At 39.6% G+C, this 16,881-nt stretch overlaps 1 protein-coding gene across 10 annotated transcripts in view; it reads right to left on the reverse strand.

Annotated features, from left to right (window-relative positions):
• The window catches only part of DLGAP2 (DLG associated protein 2), a 455,535-nt gene that overhangs the window by 341,669 nt on the left and 96,985 nt on the right, over window positions 1-16,881 (reverse strand). Inside the window, exon 1 of one of the 10 annotated variants that reach the window (XM_032681602.1) lies at window positions 1,644-1,766. The exons of the other annotated variants lie outside the window; for them this stretch is intronic. The gene's annotated coding sequence lies outside the window, so the exon portion shown is untranslated. Of the gene's footprint in view, window positions 1-1,643; window positions 1,767-16,881 lie in introns of those variants that run through there. 10 annotated transcript variants of the gene reach the window in all.

The following is a 16,881-nucleotide window of genomic DNA, read 5'->3' on the forward strand; positions in this document are numbered from 1 at the left end:
GGATTCAATCTTTCCTTTTCTGGATGTTTGATTCAGTGTCCTGAACAAGTTGTAAAATATCTGTTAAAAAGATCACAATTAAATGCACACAATATATTTCAGCACAATGATCTGTTGCTCTTCTCCTTCCTTTTTATCTTACACTATCATTTCCTTATCCAAGCTGGTTTGGGGCTGACATATAGTTTCATCTGTATGAGATAATTCCTGCCTCCTTAACTAATTCTAAAAGACTTGTTTTTGGAAAAAAAACAGAACAAGTGAAGTGAACATAAGGTGGACTATCTAAAAAATCTCACTGAATAGCGTTTTGTTGTTTGCAGCATATGACAGCGTTGCTCTGCGTGCAGAGTTATCTGAACCACTGTTCTATCAACACACTCATAAAGAAGCCAGGGAAAAGAAGTCAAGTAATGTTCTGAATTTTAATTATTATTTTTACTGTATGTTTTCATTTCTATTTCTTAAGAGGTATAATACATGAATTAAAAGAAGTTTGATTCATTTTATTAACACAGACTGCAGCCTGATCTGCACTGATTCAGAGTCCATCTTATTTGCTAAAGCACAGGATAGAGAACTGGAATTGTTGAGCTGAGCCGGGAGTTAGGCTACTTTTGCTTGATAGCACTTGACCAAAAATGCAGGAGCTTCAGCAAAGTTCGCCAAACTCCAAATGGGCTGTCTGATGATTTGGCACAACTTGACATAATGCTGAAAGCAAGTAAAGCCAAATTAGTACTTGCATTCAGTTAAAATGAAATGGACTATAGTATAAATAGATCAAAATTGGGCCCAGATCCTGCAATTCACTATGCAGGCAGACTGTCAAGTGCAGAATCAGCACTTTGGTGAGCAGAAATCTAATGAGGAAAAGCTCTGAAATACTGGAAAGAATTGTTAGAAGAAAAACTATTTAAATCCTCCACATAACTAGAAATATTTGCTAAATACCACAGACATTGATAAATGATTTAAGAGTAATTACTTTGAGCCTGTAAATGATTCTTTGAATGTACTAAAAAGAATTTCATGCAATAATGTGTCAAACTGGTTTGGAAAAAGCTCTAAAAAGCCCCTGATGACTATGTTTATCCGCAGCAAAGCAAGTGTACAATCAGTATTAACCAGTCCAAGAAGCGGTGCACTGCCTGGGTACAACACAAGTGACACAGATTTTAGAAGACGACTAAAGGTAAGAGAGGAGTGAAAGGTTAAACATACAAATCTCACAAAGAAAGGAGTCTTTAAATGCAGGGCTTTTTTGAGAATTGCAACCTACAGTGCAGTTCCTCTGCTTCATGTTTACTCTAAATTCAAAATAAATAAATAAATAAATAAATAAATAGATAAATAAATAAAAGCAGTTTGGTATTCTTAAAGAACCAGTTTTATAGAGAATTCTATTTACATTAGCATGATAGATTACATCATGTTATATAAATAAAATCTTACACTGTGACACAAGCATCTGCTAGGAAAGTCAGAAATTCGATAGAAAGAAATGCTGTGAAAAATCTGCAAACCTGAACGCTGAGGAGAAAAATGAAACAAAGGAAACAAAACATGTTTCTAGACATTTTACAGATAAAAATATGAACAAATAATAAAGAAACAACATCAACAACAACAGAAAGCCTTACCATGATGTTTGCACAACTGTGTGTCTGTAGCCCATGCTATAAATGTGGATGGATACCTTCTATTCCCATCATCTCAGCCCCTCTAGTGGTCAGCACCTGAAGATCTTGCCTTCAGGAGGGACAAGATCTATCCATATGTACCATTTGCTGCTCCTCCTGTATCTTGTCGGATATTTTTTTCTTAATTGTATAATTTTTCCTGGCGATATAACTTGTCACCTTTTATTAGCATTTTTGTCAGTGCTGCTGCTACGTGCATACATTTAATTGCTAAGCAACAAAGAGAAAGCTCTGCACAGCACATTCGATTACTGCGTTCCCTGTGCCATGCATTGTTACTAATGCACTTACATAATATGAAATAAAAAAAAAAGGTAAAAATATTTATTTCTGTTTCCATAGCATCTAGAAGCCACAATCTGAAATCAGCCTCCATCATGCCAGCCACCAGGCACAGAGCTAACAGCTGAAGATGAGGGCAAGTGGACCGATTCAAAGTGGACAAAAGTTAAAAACAGAGCTGTTTCAGCGTTTGCATAGGTGAATAGGCTAAATCTAAAGCTCAGGGGTGACTACCCACCTACAGTTAGACAGTCATGATTCTCACACATTAGAGAACTATCCCTGTGGCTAAAATACTTGAGGCATTTGTAAGTGTGGTGGCCTCAAGGTGGAAAGCAATAACACTTTCAAAAGTTTATCAATTTGAAAGAAATATGTCTGCACTGTATTAAGAAATAATCCCTCTTCCCTTTTCTCTTTAAGGTGTACGAAAAACAGGGCAGGCCTTATTTTTTCACCAAAAGTTACATTTCACTGTCTACTCTTTGTATCCAAATGTACATTTGCCCCTGTAATTGAAGGGTGCTGTCTCCAAAATCTGAGTCTGGCATAACAAAGGATTACTGAGTTTATCACACAAGGGACTGCAACTTTATCTTTTGTTTGCTGAAGAACAGATCTGTTTACCAGAGAGATCTCTTTACTCCTGAAATGTAAAAGGATAGTGATCCATACTTGCTCTTGGTATGATTACTAGACATTATGCAGTCAGCGCTGCATTTATAAGTAGCGTTTTATTTTCAATGTTCAGGGGGAAGAGCAGCTTGAAAAACTAAGCCATTATTGTGTAGGTGTACAAATTTGCACAACCACATACAACTATTTTTATTTCTGCAGTTAGATGGGAATTCAGGTATGGGGCCTGACCCTCTCTGTATCCCTTTGGCATTTCCCAAGTAGCCCAAGTGGAGCAAAGAACCAGATGGGGAGACCTGGTAGAATCTTCTATAGCTTTATTTCAGGATGCTATATATCAAGAATTATAGAAGGTATACTTTAAGATAGGTTTCTGATCTATTAGCCCCAAGGATTAAGAGGAGTGCTAGGAAAACAGGAAGTTGCTTTGAACCATGAACAGTCAGGGACACAGTCCTGCCGAGCAGCATTAGTATTTCCTCTGGGTTCCAATATTTTTACAACTAAACTGAAATTTGTTAACAGCTAATATGACCTGTTCTCTTGGAGAGACTGAAGCAAGGGCTGTAGTTGTGTTCAGGGCACAATGTCCTTTGTACTCCCATGGGAAGGCCAAGCAGAATTCTCCTGACAACCACAGCAGGAGCCCACAAAGGACATTATCAAATTCCTAAACTAATGAATTACATCAATACTTAATCATACAAAGTGCTTCTGCATTAAGCTACTCAAAACATTAATTACTTAACCCCTGAAATATCTTAGTGAATATATTCCTTTCATTGCTATTTCATGAGATGGATGCTTGGAGAGGCCATACATTTCCAAGAACTACAGAGTCGAGTCCTATATCCAGATTCAGAACACCCAGGAGACCCTGTTCCTGCCTCCTGGGTGACTTTGGATCAATTGAGTACAGAACTGAAATGGAGATTTGCGAGATAAATACAGAAGAAAATGAAAGACTTTCTAGCTACTAGGAAGAGCTCAATGACTTTCATATGACCCGGAATCCTACAGCTCCTCCAGCTAAGGATTCCATAGAAGGTAGCACAGAAAACAAGTCTCACATCACTGGCTTTTATGAGAGAAACTTTAAAACCCCACCAAATAAGGTAAATTAATGGTATATTACATTATACTTGTGTGCTGGTAACAGTAAACATTTAATCTTTTTCCTACCTTTTAACTTCCTAGCATTCAAAAACTACTAAATGAATAGGTGTGCTTCTACATTTCCTAACCCATAGCTTACCTCTGAATCTTCACATTGAACATTAATAGTTTCTTTTGCTTAGCTCAGGACAGCAGAATTACCTTGTTTGAGGGGATTGCCCTAAGCATTGCTCTGAACACCAAATACACCTGGGCCTAGCATAGCCTTCTTGAATTCATTGACATAAACTCATAAAACTTTCAGTGTTCAACTCTTAGTGATGACTCCAGCGTGACTGTGAAGCATTAGGTACACAACAGTCTCTGACCTTGAGCTGCAGTGACAACGTGCAATATGGTCAACAGGGAGGGAAAATAAAGGTTACATATGACCATAATCACACACTCTACATACACTGTATTATTCCCACATTTTTATAGTTGCCCTTTCATGCCTTCAGAGAAGTATTGTAGTTAAAATCTGTTTGGCTTCAAGTTCAAAATGAAAGTATACAGGTTACATATATATGTACACAGGTCCTTAATCACACGCTTGTGCTTAATAACTTCTTTAACTTTTGGTCAGCCCTGAATTGGTCAGATAGTTGGCCCAGATAATCATTGTAGGTCCCTTCCAATAATCCCTGAAATAACCTCTTCTGCTACTCCATTCCATGCCATAGTGTTGGTCACAGCAGCCACAGACCCCAGGTCAAGAAGGGTGGTACCCGGACATCTCCATCAGCTGTAGACTAATGGGTCAGAAAAGGGAATTTTTTCACTATAGAGCCCCATTAAAGAGCACACCTACCTACCATAATAATGAAAGGGATACTAAGCCTGCACTTTGCAGACTCTTAGCACTCTTATCTAAAAGAGTACTCACAGCAGCAGTAGCCTTTGTTCATACTTCCCAAATCATGAGGGTTAATGGGACCATCCTTCTAAAGAAGTGGCAAGACAAGCCTTACTGGCACAGAAAACAATTTTTTTCCCTGAAAATAATAAAATTGGGTAGATGTCTCTCTATTACAAAGGTATTTTTCAGGGACTGGATCCATCTTGCATAGACCACTGGAAACAGGATAATCTTCAGCCAGTACTAAACTAAATATATATCTATATATCTATATACACCACTCAAAACAACTTCAAAGATGTGTCACAGAAACCTGAGTCCAAGCCAAAATAGAACTGTGGATTAAAAAGACATTTTCAAAAGGTGTGTGTGTAAAAGGCTAAAAGATATTTCTCAGTTCAGGAAACAAAGCTTGCATTTCGGTTGCTTTTTTCCTTTGCAGACAGATCATTCAAAAGAAGCCAAAACTAAACATTCAGTGAGAACATAAGGAGCACCCAATGGGGTTCTTCCTCAATTGCAGCACTTTAGGCATACTTAGCATCAAGAGCTTCCATGTTTTTCCTGAGCTATTATTTTCACTTCTTCTATATCCACCATTTTTGTGAGGTATGTCTTTAACCCAATCTGTTAACATGAGTAATTAGTATGCACACCACTGTAGGGAGAGAATTTTATCCAGCAACCAAATAAGAAGCTGAACAGTAGCTGTGAATTTTATTGTTGTAATATTAATAATTTAAGCCTTCTGTAAAACGGTGTGTTAGGGATGGGCATGAGGGAACAGAACATTGTAGGGCTTTTTGTAATTTAATACCTCAGAGTGATGAACAGTAGAGCATATCTTCAAGAACTTGTCTCCAAATCAATACTTCCTTCCTTGTAAGGCAGAGGTAGGCAATGTTTTATTCACAGTATTTCTGAAATGGCTAAATGCAGCTCAAAAGACAAAATTTTTAGAATACGTACTTTACTTAAGCTTTGAACCTGCTAGAATTTGGTATGATTTACACATCAGAGAAAAAGAGATCTTCAGCTCCTGAAGTAGTGAGGTGTAGTCAATCCCTACTGTATTCTAAACTTTGCTCCCATAATAGTAACTGAACAATCCTCCTCAATTCCAAATATTTCCATCAGTTCAAAGCAGAAGTGGGGGAACATCCCACACAATCAGAATCAATAACATGGGGGTGAGGGGACAACAGTAAAAATCTAGGAATTATTCAAATCTTAGAGTAAATCTGTCTGCATAGAGGTAACAGATATTTGATTAAATTTATCCTTCTGTGGAAAGCACTTTGTGATGTATGTCAGTGAAAGAGGTTTTTGTCTGCTGGCTTCATTTGCTCATGGCAACAAGAACAAAACACCAAAACAGAAAAATACTAATTTTCAGTAGTCTTTATTCAGATAGCTCTATTTGCATGTCCAGGACCAAACTGAAAGACACTCATCCACGTTTCCCAGAGGAAAAAAAGTGAAGATGTAAATGTTAAGACTGTTTTGAATGTAGAACTCTACTTTTCATAGCTGTTGCCATCTACCAGCACTTATGTCTGTGCCAAACCTTTGGTAAGTTTGCTTATGTCTTTGTTTAGTCCAAATTAGTTCTGCAGGGGAAAAAAGATAGGAGACCTGTTGGAGAAAAAAATAGTAATTTGAAACTTTCAGATATTGAAGATCAGACTGATTTTCTTCAGAAAGAATACTTGTGAGGCTGAAGAAAGCCATCACTCATTTTGTAAAATAATGAAGGCATGGAATGAGGTGTACTTTGATTTCCTGATTACAATAAAAGTGGGAATAGTTTTTTACTGTGTATCCCAATGTGAAGAAGAAAACAGTGATGTTCTACTGGCATGCAAAAGAAGTGTATATGAAGTAGTGCTGTATTATGTACAACAGAAAATTAATTACAGCAGAATTATGCAATATGCTGCCCCTCACCAGCACTGGTAAACACCAAGTGTTTTCACAAATGGAACAATAGCATCCATTATGTTGTCTCAGAATACATATGCTTCATAATTAACATTATTAGAAGAGGAAAAGTCTGTTCTGTAAAAGCAGAGCAGTAAAGAGACGTTCATAATCTCTACCATGCAGTCCATTAACCTCAGAAATTTTAAGTAGCTTCACAGTCATCCATGGCATTTCGGATTTCTCACAGCTTCAAATCTGTGGGCAGCTTCACAAGCTTTTTGCAAAGTTTCTCATGACTAGGACATCTGTAAAATTTCCTCCAGACCTTTCTTCAATTCATCTCGTGTTAGGTATTCAGTAATTGACATATCTTAATAAGGATAAAGGTACATACTTAAAAACACGCTCTACTGCACACAATATCTTTTTTTAAAAAACTTATTGGCAATTTTAGGTGCTGTAAGATATTAAAAGCATACTGTTTCTTAATCTCAGTTTTTTTTTTTCTCACTTCAGTGTGAGTTTTTAATGAGCAGTGTTCTCAGATGAGTCTCATTGTGAGGAGCCAAAATAATCAGATATCAATCTGCCTTTTACGAACTAACCCACTATTCAACATAGGTGTCTTCACTATTTAGGTGAAAAAAATTTATATATTTTAGAGTCAGCTGAAAAAGTGCAACACTGCCTGACATGTTGCTTAGAAACAACTGACAAATTTTCTTCCTGGAAGTGTACTCAGGAAATATGAAAGGATAGAACCGGAATGCTAAATTTTGGCATAGTGGTTTTTATTAATTTCTTTAGTCCACAGAGGGAAGAAATCGGTACACCTTTGTTAACTCTGATCTCATGAAATTGGTCTTCTTTTCCTACAAGGAATTGATTCAGATTTCGTCATCAAAATTGAACCTCAACTGCAATAACAATAACATCTTTAAGTTAGCCCTCCCAATGTACTTGTAGTCCTGTCTCCTTGACATAAATACTTTTGTATTTCTGATACAGATAAGTGAGGTGGGCCTAGCTGAAAAAACATATGAGGATAATGTTAAAGGAATTCAGAGGTCAGCATACACAGAAGAGGATATCGCCTCTTCCTTTCTGGCTGGCAGCACTAAATAATGTTGCACAACAGAATGTAACATCATATAAAAAAGATATTTAGATCCTCAGAGCATAATAATGTCTGAAAAAGAGATACAAAATATACCGGATCTTATACCCCAGGGCATCCACATAATTACATTAGTACTAGAGGAGAAGCAGCAATATATGTACCTTCTTAGAAGTGAAATCCTACCTATCCAATTTGCAATTCACCTTGGGTGATGCAGAACCTAGATATAGAACCTCTTAAATGGCACACGGGTAGTCAGCTTTAGCTGCTCTGGATTATCCATAAGAAGACTCATATCTGAGCTGGTTTAGGGTTTTGAGTCTAAGGCTTCAAATTCCAGAATTCTTAAGGACTACATATGTTTGTAGTCTCATGAACAGAGAGGAAAAAACCCGACCAACCAAACTGATTTTTCATCTGAATGCAAGGCAAAGACAGTCACTTTAGATTTTGGTTATACTACACAATTAAATTTCCTAAATTAAAAACTAAATTTTCAATGTCTCATTGGTATCAGGGTTGTTCTGAATTACCAACTCCTGGTGTCCACAGACAGGTCAAAATCATATGGAATGGCTTATGCCATGCTACTGTTATGCCATGCTACGCAAGCACAAAACTTGTTTTGGCCTTGCAGTTTTCCTACTCTATATACTGGCCCTAGTTTAAGCACACTTTTTGAGGGAGCAGTATCTTAAGTCTTCAGGGATTTCCAGAAAAAGGCTCTCTAGAAGCTGATCAAGCCGCCGTGTCCCCAGCAGCACAGCAGAGCCCACTGAGCCCCACAGAAGGCCGGGAGACAGCTGCAGCACCCCCTCCGCTTCCTGCTGCTCCCACAGGCGCCTCAGCTCCGCTCCCACAGCCCACGGGGACGCTCTGAGTCACAACTCGCAATGTAAAACCTCCGTCTGCAAGAGGGTTCCTCCTCTGTAAGCAACAGGAGATGATACTCTGACTAGGGAAAAAATAAGCCAGAATGTGGCATTCATCTGAGGAATGATGCTGTACCAATGTCCTGCATCCTCAGTCAGCTCCATGACTGATTTAAACTTGGGTGGTAGAAATTCATATTGGTGTTACATGTAAGAGATAACACTTCAATTTAAAGGCAAAGAATATATATAAAAGGTTTCTTTTGTATTTTTTTACATATAACAGTGCTATGAGTCACTTTTTTTTTTCCCCATAGAGAACTGTTAACTAACCATACACTAAGTGTATGTTTAATAAAACAAAATATCCAAATTTGTAAGACACACTTTCTAAAGGTCATGTTCTGTAATGTCACACTGATCACCACCTGATTAAATTGCCTACTGCTCCAAATTTAATGAGAGACTGAAAAGTCTCAATGATAATTGGGACAGACAATTCTTTGAAGAGAGAAAGTGAGTGGGTAGTTAGTTGAAGCACAGAAGAATGCTTATTAGTGTGGAGGTGGAAGAAGTCCTTTCTGAGAAAAACAATTGAAGACTATTCTATTTGGAAAACATTGACTTTTTATTTGTGCTACTTCACTGGAGTCCTGGATATCGTATCAATTCCATAACAGGTGGGGAAAAAAAAAAAGAACAAAAAAAATCCAACAACCAATGATCCAGCAGTCTCTTTCCCGCCTACAATTGCATACTGTGTAGTAAATTTAATGATTTCACATTTTTCAGTATAAAAATCATCATTATTTTCAGGAACTCTCTAAGTGATTTGTGTCTTGTCCTGTTTTTCTTAAAAGTAAAAAATTTTTTTTTACTCCAAACAAAGCCATTGTCAGGAAAAGTGCACAGAAAGATATAAAGACAAAGACAGTTACAACCATCTGATTGAAAATTACAGAACCACTACATTAGGGAATAAGGAACAATTTAATCTTAATTAATATAAAGTCCCTTAAAGACAATGAGTATTTTTTATGCTCTTCCAATAAGATTAACAAAATATTTTACTGAGGATTGGAAATGGCACTAAAGTAAACTGCTGTTAAATATGTGGCTCGGATGTTCATTAGAAACATAATGATAAAGGGACAGTTCTCCTAAAAAGGACTCTATTTTTAAAATCATTATCAGATCTTTTTCTGCCTAAATGATAGAGTCCATTTCAAATAAGTATTATTTAAAGGAAATCACATGTACTGCATTATATAAAAGATCAAGCAAGGTAATTGCAATAGACATTCTGGGTTCATAATCAAAAGAATTACTGATATTTTTATGTCTTTAAGCCTGCAATTCCATCTTGATATCTATATTTTACTCTGACTGCAAAATGCATATCAAAATTCCACACTGTCCTTTTTGAAGTTAAAATGTGCCATGAAAGCAATATTTAAGATTATCAAAGAAAAAAAAAAAAAAGAAAAGGGAGCACTTAAGACCTAGTCCAGCTATCAGGAGTTATGACAAGTCTGGGATTCTCAGGTCACAGACAGGAGGACTGTACAAATACCCCCCAGCGGAAAGATCTCTTTCAGAAGCTGTATTTATTGTTCCTTGTCCATTCTGAGCCAGGAGCATGTCAAAATACAGATGAATTGTGGTTGAAGACTGGGGTTAAAATCTGTCCTCAAACATATAACTGAAGTTTGTTGTTCAGTTGAAAGGCTGACTTGTTTTCTAGTTCCTAATTTTCTTTTCTTTCAGAGCAGGTATTTTATTTAGAGTCATAGGTGAAAGGACAGACATCAACTGCTTATTCTTCAGACTGGTACAAAATGTCTAACAAGGTACTGGGAGAGTGGCAAATTGTGCAAAACAAACTGCAAACTCAAGCTATAAGCAGCAACATGAACATGGCCGCTCTTCCAAGGAGCAATGGACTTCAGTAAAAAGTTATTTCCTTCTTTAAGAGAAAGCAAATGTTGGTTCAGGCAATTCCCACCAGGTCTATTATTATTTACAGGCATCACTGTTGGCTCTTGCTCAAGGAGAATAGGGGGAGGGGGAGAGCTCCAACAACTTTCCAAAGAGAAGAGGCGTAACTCTTCACAGCACAATCTTGGGTGCAATGAGAAGGGACTTCATTGCTAATTATGGCTTATTAGTGATATTGCATTATAAGTTATCACAGAAGGGGTTCGGGTCAGAAAGCATATTCTCGTTTTGAAAATCTTTTGTCTTACCTTTCCCTGAAGGGACTGAAGTCCTTCTGCCTACATCATGAATCTAAAGTACCTTCTTCTAGTCAAATGGTGTTAGCCTACCTCCATAGACTTAGAGAAGATACCCCAGTTCCTGGCAAGAGGTCTTCTCTGCCCTCAGACTGAACAATTTCTCACAGGAAGGCTACCGTTGCACCAGCTCTTCCCCCCACAACCCCTCATGTCCTGTGGTAGGTACAAGCGACATAGCAGAACAAGATCTGCGCAGGTGAGAGGTTCACAGAGTTGACATAACCTGCAGGGGAACCTCATCCATCAATAATTCGAGTCAACTCTTCAGCTCTTCTAAATTCACGAAGGGTCACATAGCACTTATTCCCTGCCAGTCTCATGTGCCCATGCCTGGAGGTCAGGTAGTGGGATGGCACCAGCTCGGGGCTTATTCTAGTGCTTGGAATATGTTGTAACCTCACTCCAACAAAAAGGAAGCACACTACATTAAATATTCCTTTACTTCACCATATGATCATGCCAGATGGTGGTTTTTCGGACCCATCTGAATGTGGCTACATAATTATGACTGAACTCTCTTCTGAGACAGAAGAATCATAGAGTCATAGAATCAATCGGGTTGGAAAAGACCTCCGAGATCATCAAGTCCAACCTTTGATCCAACATCGCCATGGTTACTAGACCATGGCACTAAGTGCCACATCCAGTCTCATCTTAAAACCCTCCAGGAATGGAGAATCCACCACCTCCCTGGGCAGCCCATTCCAATGTCTGATTACTCTCTCTGTAAAAAATTTCTTCCTAATATCCAACCTAAACCTCCCCTGGCAGAGCTTAACACCGTGCCCTCTTGTCCTACTGCTGGTTGCCCGGGAGAAGAGACTGACGCTCACCTGGCTACTGTCAATCCAAACTCCCAGGTCCCTTTCTACCTGGTTGCTCTCCAGCCACTCTGTGCCCACCCTGTAGCACTGTGTGGGGTTGTTGTGGCCAAAGTGGCCTTGTGGAACCTTACCCCTTTGGAATCAGACCATCTCTACAGCTTGTCCAGATCCCTCTGAAGAGCCCTCTTGCCTTCCAGCAGATCAACATGCCCCCCCCCCAACCTGGTGTCATTTGCAAATTTGCTAATGGTATACTCAATCCCCTCATCGAGATCATCAGTAACAGAACTGGGCCCAACACTGATCCCTGAGGGACACCACTAGTGACCGGCTGCCAACTGGATGCAGCCCCGTTCACCACCACTCTCTGGGCCCGGCCCTCCAGCCAGTTCTTAACCCAGCACAGAGTGCCCCTGTCCAAGCCACGGGCTGCCAGCTTTTTCAGGAGTGTGCTGTGGGAGACGGTGTCAAAGGCTTTGCTGAAGTCCAGATAGATCACATCCACAGCCTTCCCCTCATCCACCAGGCGGGTCACCTGATCATAAAAGGAGATCAGGTTGGTCAGACAGGACCTGCCCTTCCTAAACCTGTGCTGGCTGGGTCTGATCCCTTGTCCATTCTGTAGGTTTTGTGTGATTGCACTTAGGATGATCTGCTCCATAACCTTGCCAGGCACTGAAGTCAGGCTGACGGGCCTGTAGTTTCCCAGGTCCTCCTTGCAGCCCTTTTTGTGGATGGGTGTGACATTTGCCAACTTCCAATCATCTGGGACCTCCCCAGTGAGCCAGGACTGTTGGTAAATGATGGAGAGCAGCTTGGCAAGTACTTCTGCCAGGTCCCTCATCACCCTTGGGTGGATCCCATCTGGTCCCATAGACTTGTGAGGATCCAAGTGGCTCAGCAGGTCGCTAACCGTTTCCTCCTGGATTACAGGGGCATTATTCGGCTTCCTGTCTCTGTCTAGCAGCTCCAGAGGCCAGTTGTCCTGAGGACAACCTGTCTTACTGTTGAAAACTGAGGCAAAGAAGGTGTTAAATACCTCAGCCTTTTCCTTTGGTGACTATGTTCCCCCCATGTCCAATAAAGAATGGAGGTTTTCCTTGCCCCTCCTTTTGCTACTGATGTATTTGTAGAAGCGCTTCTTGTTATCCCTAACAGAAGTGGTTAGATTGAGTTCAAATTGTGCCTTTGTCTCTCTAATTTTCTTTCTACATGACCTAACTATATTCCTAAAATATTCCTGAATAGCCAGTAAAAATACAGAACGCTTCATGAATTTCCAAGTCAGAAGTTTGTAGAGATGCTTCCTCCCTCCCCTTAAGCATGGGACAAGTGAGGAGCACCCACGGCAGAGTCTGCTTTTTCTCTTTGAGTTTTCTCACTTTCCAGTTTTCAAGAAAAAATAAGAACCTACCAATGTTTCTGCTCCAACTGAATTTTCAAGCCTGTGTTTACCAAATGGTTTGCAATTATGGGAGAAGAAGGGAAGGAAAAATAGTAAAAAGAAAAAACAGAGAAAGAAGAGAGATTGTAAAAGCCAGCTTAAATGCTTGAACCATAATATTTCTAGGACTGTTTCCATTGCCCAGACTCCAGTGGCATTATAAGACCACCTTTTAGTGATCAAGTCTGCAAATGCTGCCTTGGAGGAAGACAACCCTGGACAGAATACAGAGAGGAGAGAAGCAAGTAAGAGCAAGACAGTTACAATTACCAGACTAGACAGTAGTTATTCATTTCACCTCTAAGGAGAAAGCATATTTTATTAGTCACTCTGTCTAAACTCTGTTCTTTAAGCCTGGTTATTTTATACACTGAAGACTGTATTGCTGAAGTACTAAATGAATATAAATAACATTTACATCCAACTCATAGTTCTTATGTCACAAAGCTTAAGAATGCCGACTAGATAAATCCAAACAAATCTAATTTCACATTTCGTGATACAGAGACTCGGGAATAATAAAGCATGACAAAATAATAGTGGACAGGAAAAAAAAAAAGAAATCCCTGCAGGGGTTTCATTTTATTCTTGAAGAGGTATATAGTGCCATTAATTGTGCAGGCCATATACTAAACATGAACATTTAGTCATGGAAAACACTGTCAGTCAATTGATAACTGTCACGAATCTGCTCATCACAGCACTTCTTTCTTCTTGGTTCACTTTAACAAAACTGAATATTAATGCACAACAAAAATAGTAATCTTTGCATGCAAAACTTATGTGTTTCTCTGAAGACACCCCCACTTCCTCCTACCAAACAGCTGTGTACAATAGCATATTCCAAAAAATTTTCTTTAATGCTAGAGCAGCAAAGAATGGCTGAGGTAAAAGGAAGTCTTGGTCAAATGCCCTGTTTGGTGAAGACACTTGAATGTATTTTTATTTTATTTACAAATTTAAAAGCTGGTATCATATTATGTAACTTCTTCCAGGCCAGAATTACTTTACAATAAAGCTATGATCTGAATGAATCTTTAAAGAATTATTAGCACTTTCCACACCACCTATTGGTGAAATATAGAGAGGCAAGAGAAGAGGTCCGACTAGGAAAATATGAATTATGGATAGACGTGAAAACCTGTTATTAATCACCTATTCACATGTGCAGCTGGAGGAGAGACACATTGAAAAGTGTACTTTGAGTCCAAAATAGGAACAGTAGATCTCCAAATAGGTATCTAAGCTAAGAACAACAGCTTACAGTATCTGTCTTGTGGCTAGTTGGTGCACTGAATAAAGTAGGTTGTATCTTGCTATGTGCAAGTACATGGTCTGAAATGCAAGGCTTTTGATAGTTCTGTTATTGAGAAAAGTTATATGATGGGGATATCTCTTGTCTGGATGTCATAAGTTAAAGCCCACAAACTCATGCTAATGTCTTGATTCATTTCAGCCTGTTGGGAGTTTGTAGAAAATGGCATTAACCAATTCAGGATAGTTTGAGTCCTGCAATAGGTGGTTTCGGGATGATTTACTTCAGGACAGGTTTTTCATCCAGTGCAAATTGCAACTGTTTAGTGATGTACTGAAGAGTCTCAGGCTGGAAATGTATGCAATGAACAGGCACGCAGAACCAGCACCAGTTTTCTTTCATACTGTAGGAAGTTAATGCATGATGACCAAGTGGTTTTCTCACAAGTTTGATCAATTTTTACTAATAAAGCATTCTTGGTTATCAACATCTTCCTTTGCATTGTGCACTGGGCCTCGTCTTGGCTAATTTACCTGTTTGCTATGCACTGTCCTGAGTGTATACATACTGCTTGCCCATCTAGCACTAACTTAGGTTTCGAGCAGGAAGCTGAAGAAGCCATTTCCTTACTGAAGGACAGTGGAGCTGTGGCTAACAGCTGAATGAAATGGCATTGCACTGGCGCTTTAGATACAGGGCAATCATCATTTTTCTGTACAGAACTGAAGAAAACAAATAGGATTTTTCAATTACAGATTAGAAAAAGTATTTGTTCCTAAGGCTTTTACTTCAAGGAAAAGGTGGATGAAAGCAATGCACTGGTTGCTAAAGCTCTTGCATCATTGAGCAGTGACAGAATCCTTGGACCACCACAATGAACTCATCATACTGCAGCAAAGGGATTCATAATGATCCAAACATCTCCATTCAATGCAGGCAGCAGTCAGGATCTACTAGCAAGCACTGCCCAAGATGACACAGAAGTTAGATCAAGTCAGAACTCACACCTGACACTAACATAGAGCAGAAGGAAGGGGCAGAGATGAGAAAAGGATAGAGGGAATCTGTCATGTATTTGTAAAGAAAAGAAACAACATGTTTCACGTAGACTGAACATAAATGGGAAGTGTTCTCTGTTGTTAGCCAGAAAACAGACAAAAGTTGCATGGAATGCAAGAAAGAAGAACCTGTTGGAGATACTTGTTCATATGACAATTGCACAGGCAAGGTGAAAACTTGAGACAAGAATTATTCCTAAAATGAAGCTGTGGGTTTCTCTACACAGACTTGCCACATACTGGTGTCGCGGCCAACCCTGTTTACTATCTTTATCAATGAACTGGGTGAGGGGACTGAGTGCACCCTCAGTTTACAGATCACACCAATTGGGTAGGAGTCTTGATCTGCTGGAGGGTAGGAAGGCTCTGCAGAGGGTTCTGGACAGGCTGGATCGATGGGCCAAGGCCAATTTTATGAGGTTCAATGAGAAGTTTCAGGTCTTGCTCTTGGGTCACAACAACCCCATGCAGCACTACAGGCTGGGAGAAGAGTGACTGGAAATCTGCCTGGCAGAAAAAGACCTGGGGATGCTGGTTGGCAGCCAGCTGAACATTATCCAGCAGTGTGTCCACGTGGCCAAGAAGGCCAATGGTATCCTGGCCTGTATCAGAAATAGTCTGGCCAGCAGGACTAGGGAGGTGATCATCCCTCTGAACTTGGCATTGGTGGGGCCGCACCTGGCATCCAGTGTCCAGTTCTAGGCCCCTCATTAAAAGAAAGACATTGAGGTGCTGGAGTGTGTCTAGAGAAGGGCAAAGGAGCTGGCGAAGGATCTGGAGCACAAGTCTTATGGGGAGAGGCTGAGGGAGCTGAGGTTGTTTATTCAGGAGAAAAGGAGGCTCAAAGAAGACCATATCGCTCTCTGCAGCTGCCTGAAAGGAATGTGTAGTGAGGTGGGGGTCAGCCTCTTCTCCCAAGTAACAAGTGATAGGATGAGAGGAAATGGCCTCAAGTTGCACTAGGGAAGGTTTATATTGGATATTAGGAAAATTCTTGTTGTCAAACATTGGAACAGACTGCTCAGGGAACTGGTGGAGTCATCATCCCTGGAGGTATTTAAAAGAGGTGTAGATGTGGTGCATAGGGTCATGGTATAGTGGTGGGTTTGGCAGTGCTGGGTTAACGGCTTGTCTTGATGATCTTGAGGTCTTTTCCAACCTCAAGGATTCTGTGATTCTATTTTATAAGGGAAGCACTGCTTGAACTAGTAAGGATGGAAAATGGTTTCTCCTTATTTTAGGACTAAGGTTTCCAAGTATGCTCATTAAATATCATTAAAGGGCACTTTTTTGCTTTCAGGAACAAGAGCCAGAATAGATGATTTAGGTATAATATATAGATTACTGGCCTCTGGTGAGAGTGGTGGGAGAAACTGAGCTAAACATCAAATTCCCTGTCACTAAAGTTGATTTAACAACCTGATTTTCAAGATTATAGAATCATAGAATCAGC

The sequence above is a fragment of the Chiroxiphia lanceolata genome, chromosome 3 (assembly GCF_009829145.1).
Source record: "Chiroxiphia lanceolata isolate bChiLan1 chromosome 3, bChiLan1.pri, whole genome shotgun sequence".
Classification (NCBI taxonomy): Eukaryota; Metazoa; Chordata; class Aves; order Passeriformes; family Pipridae; genus Chiroxiphia; species Chiroxiphia lanceolata.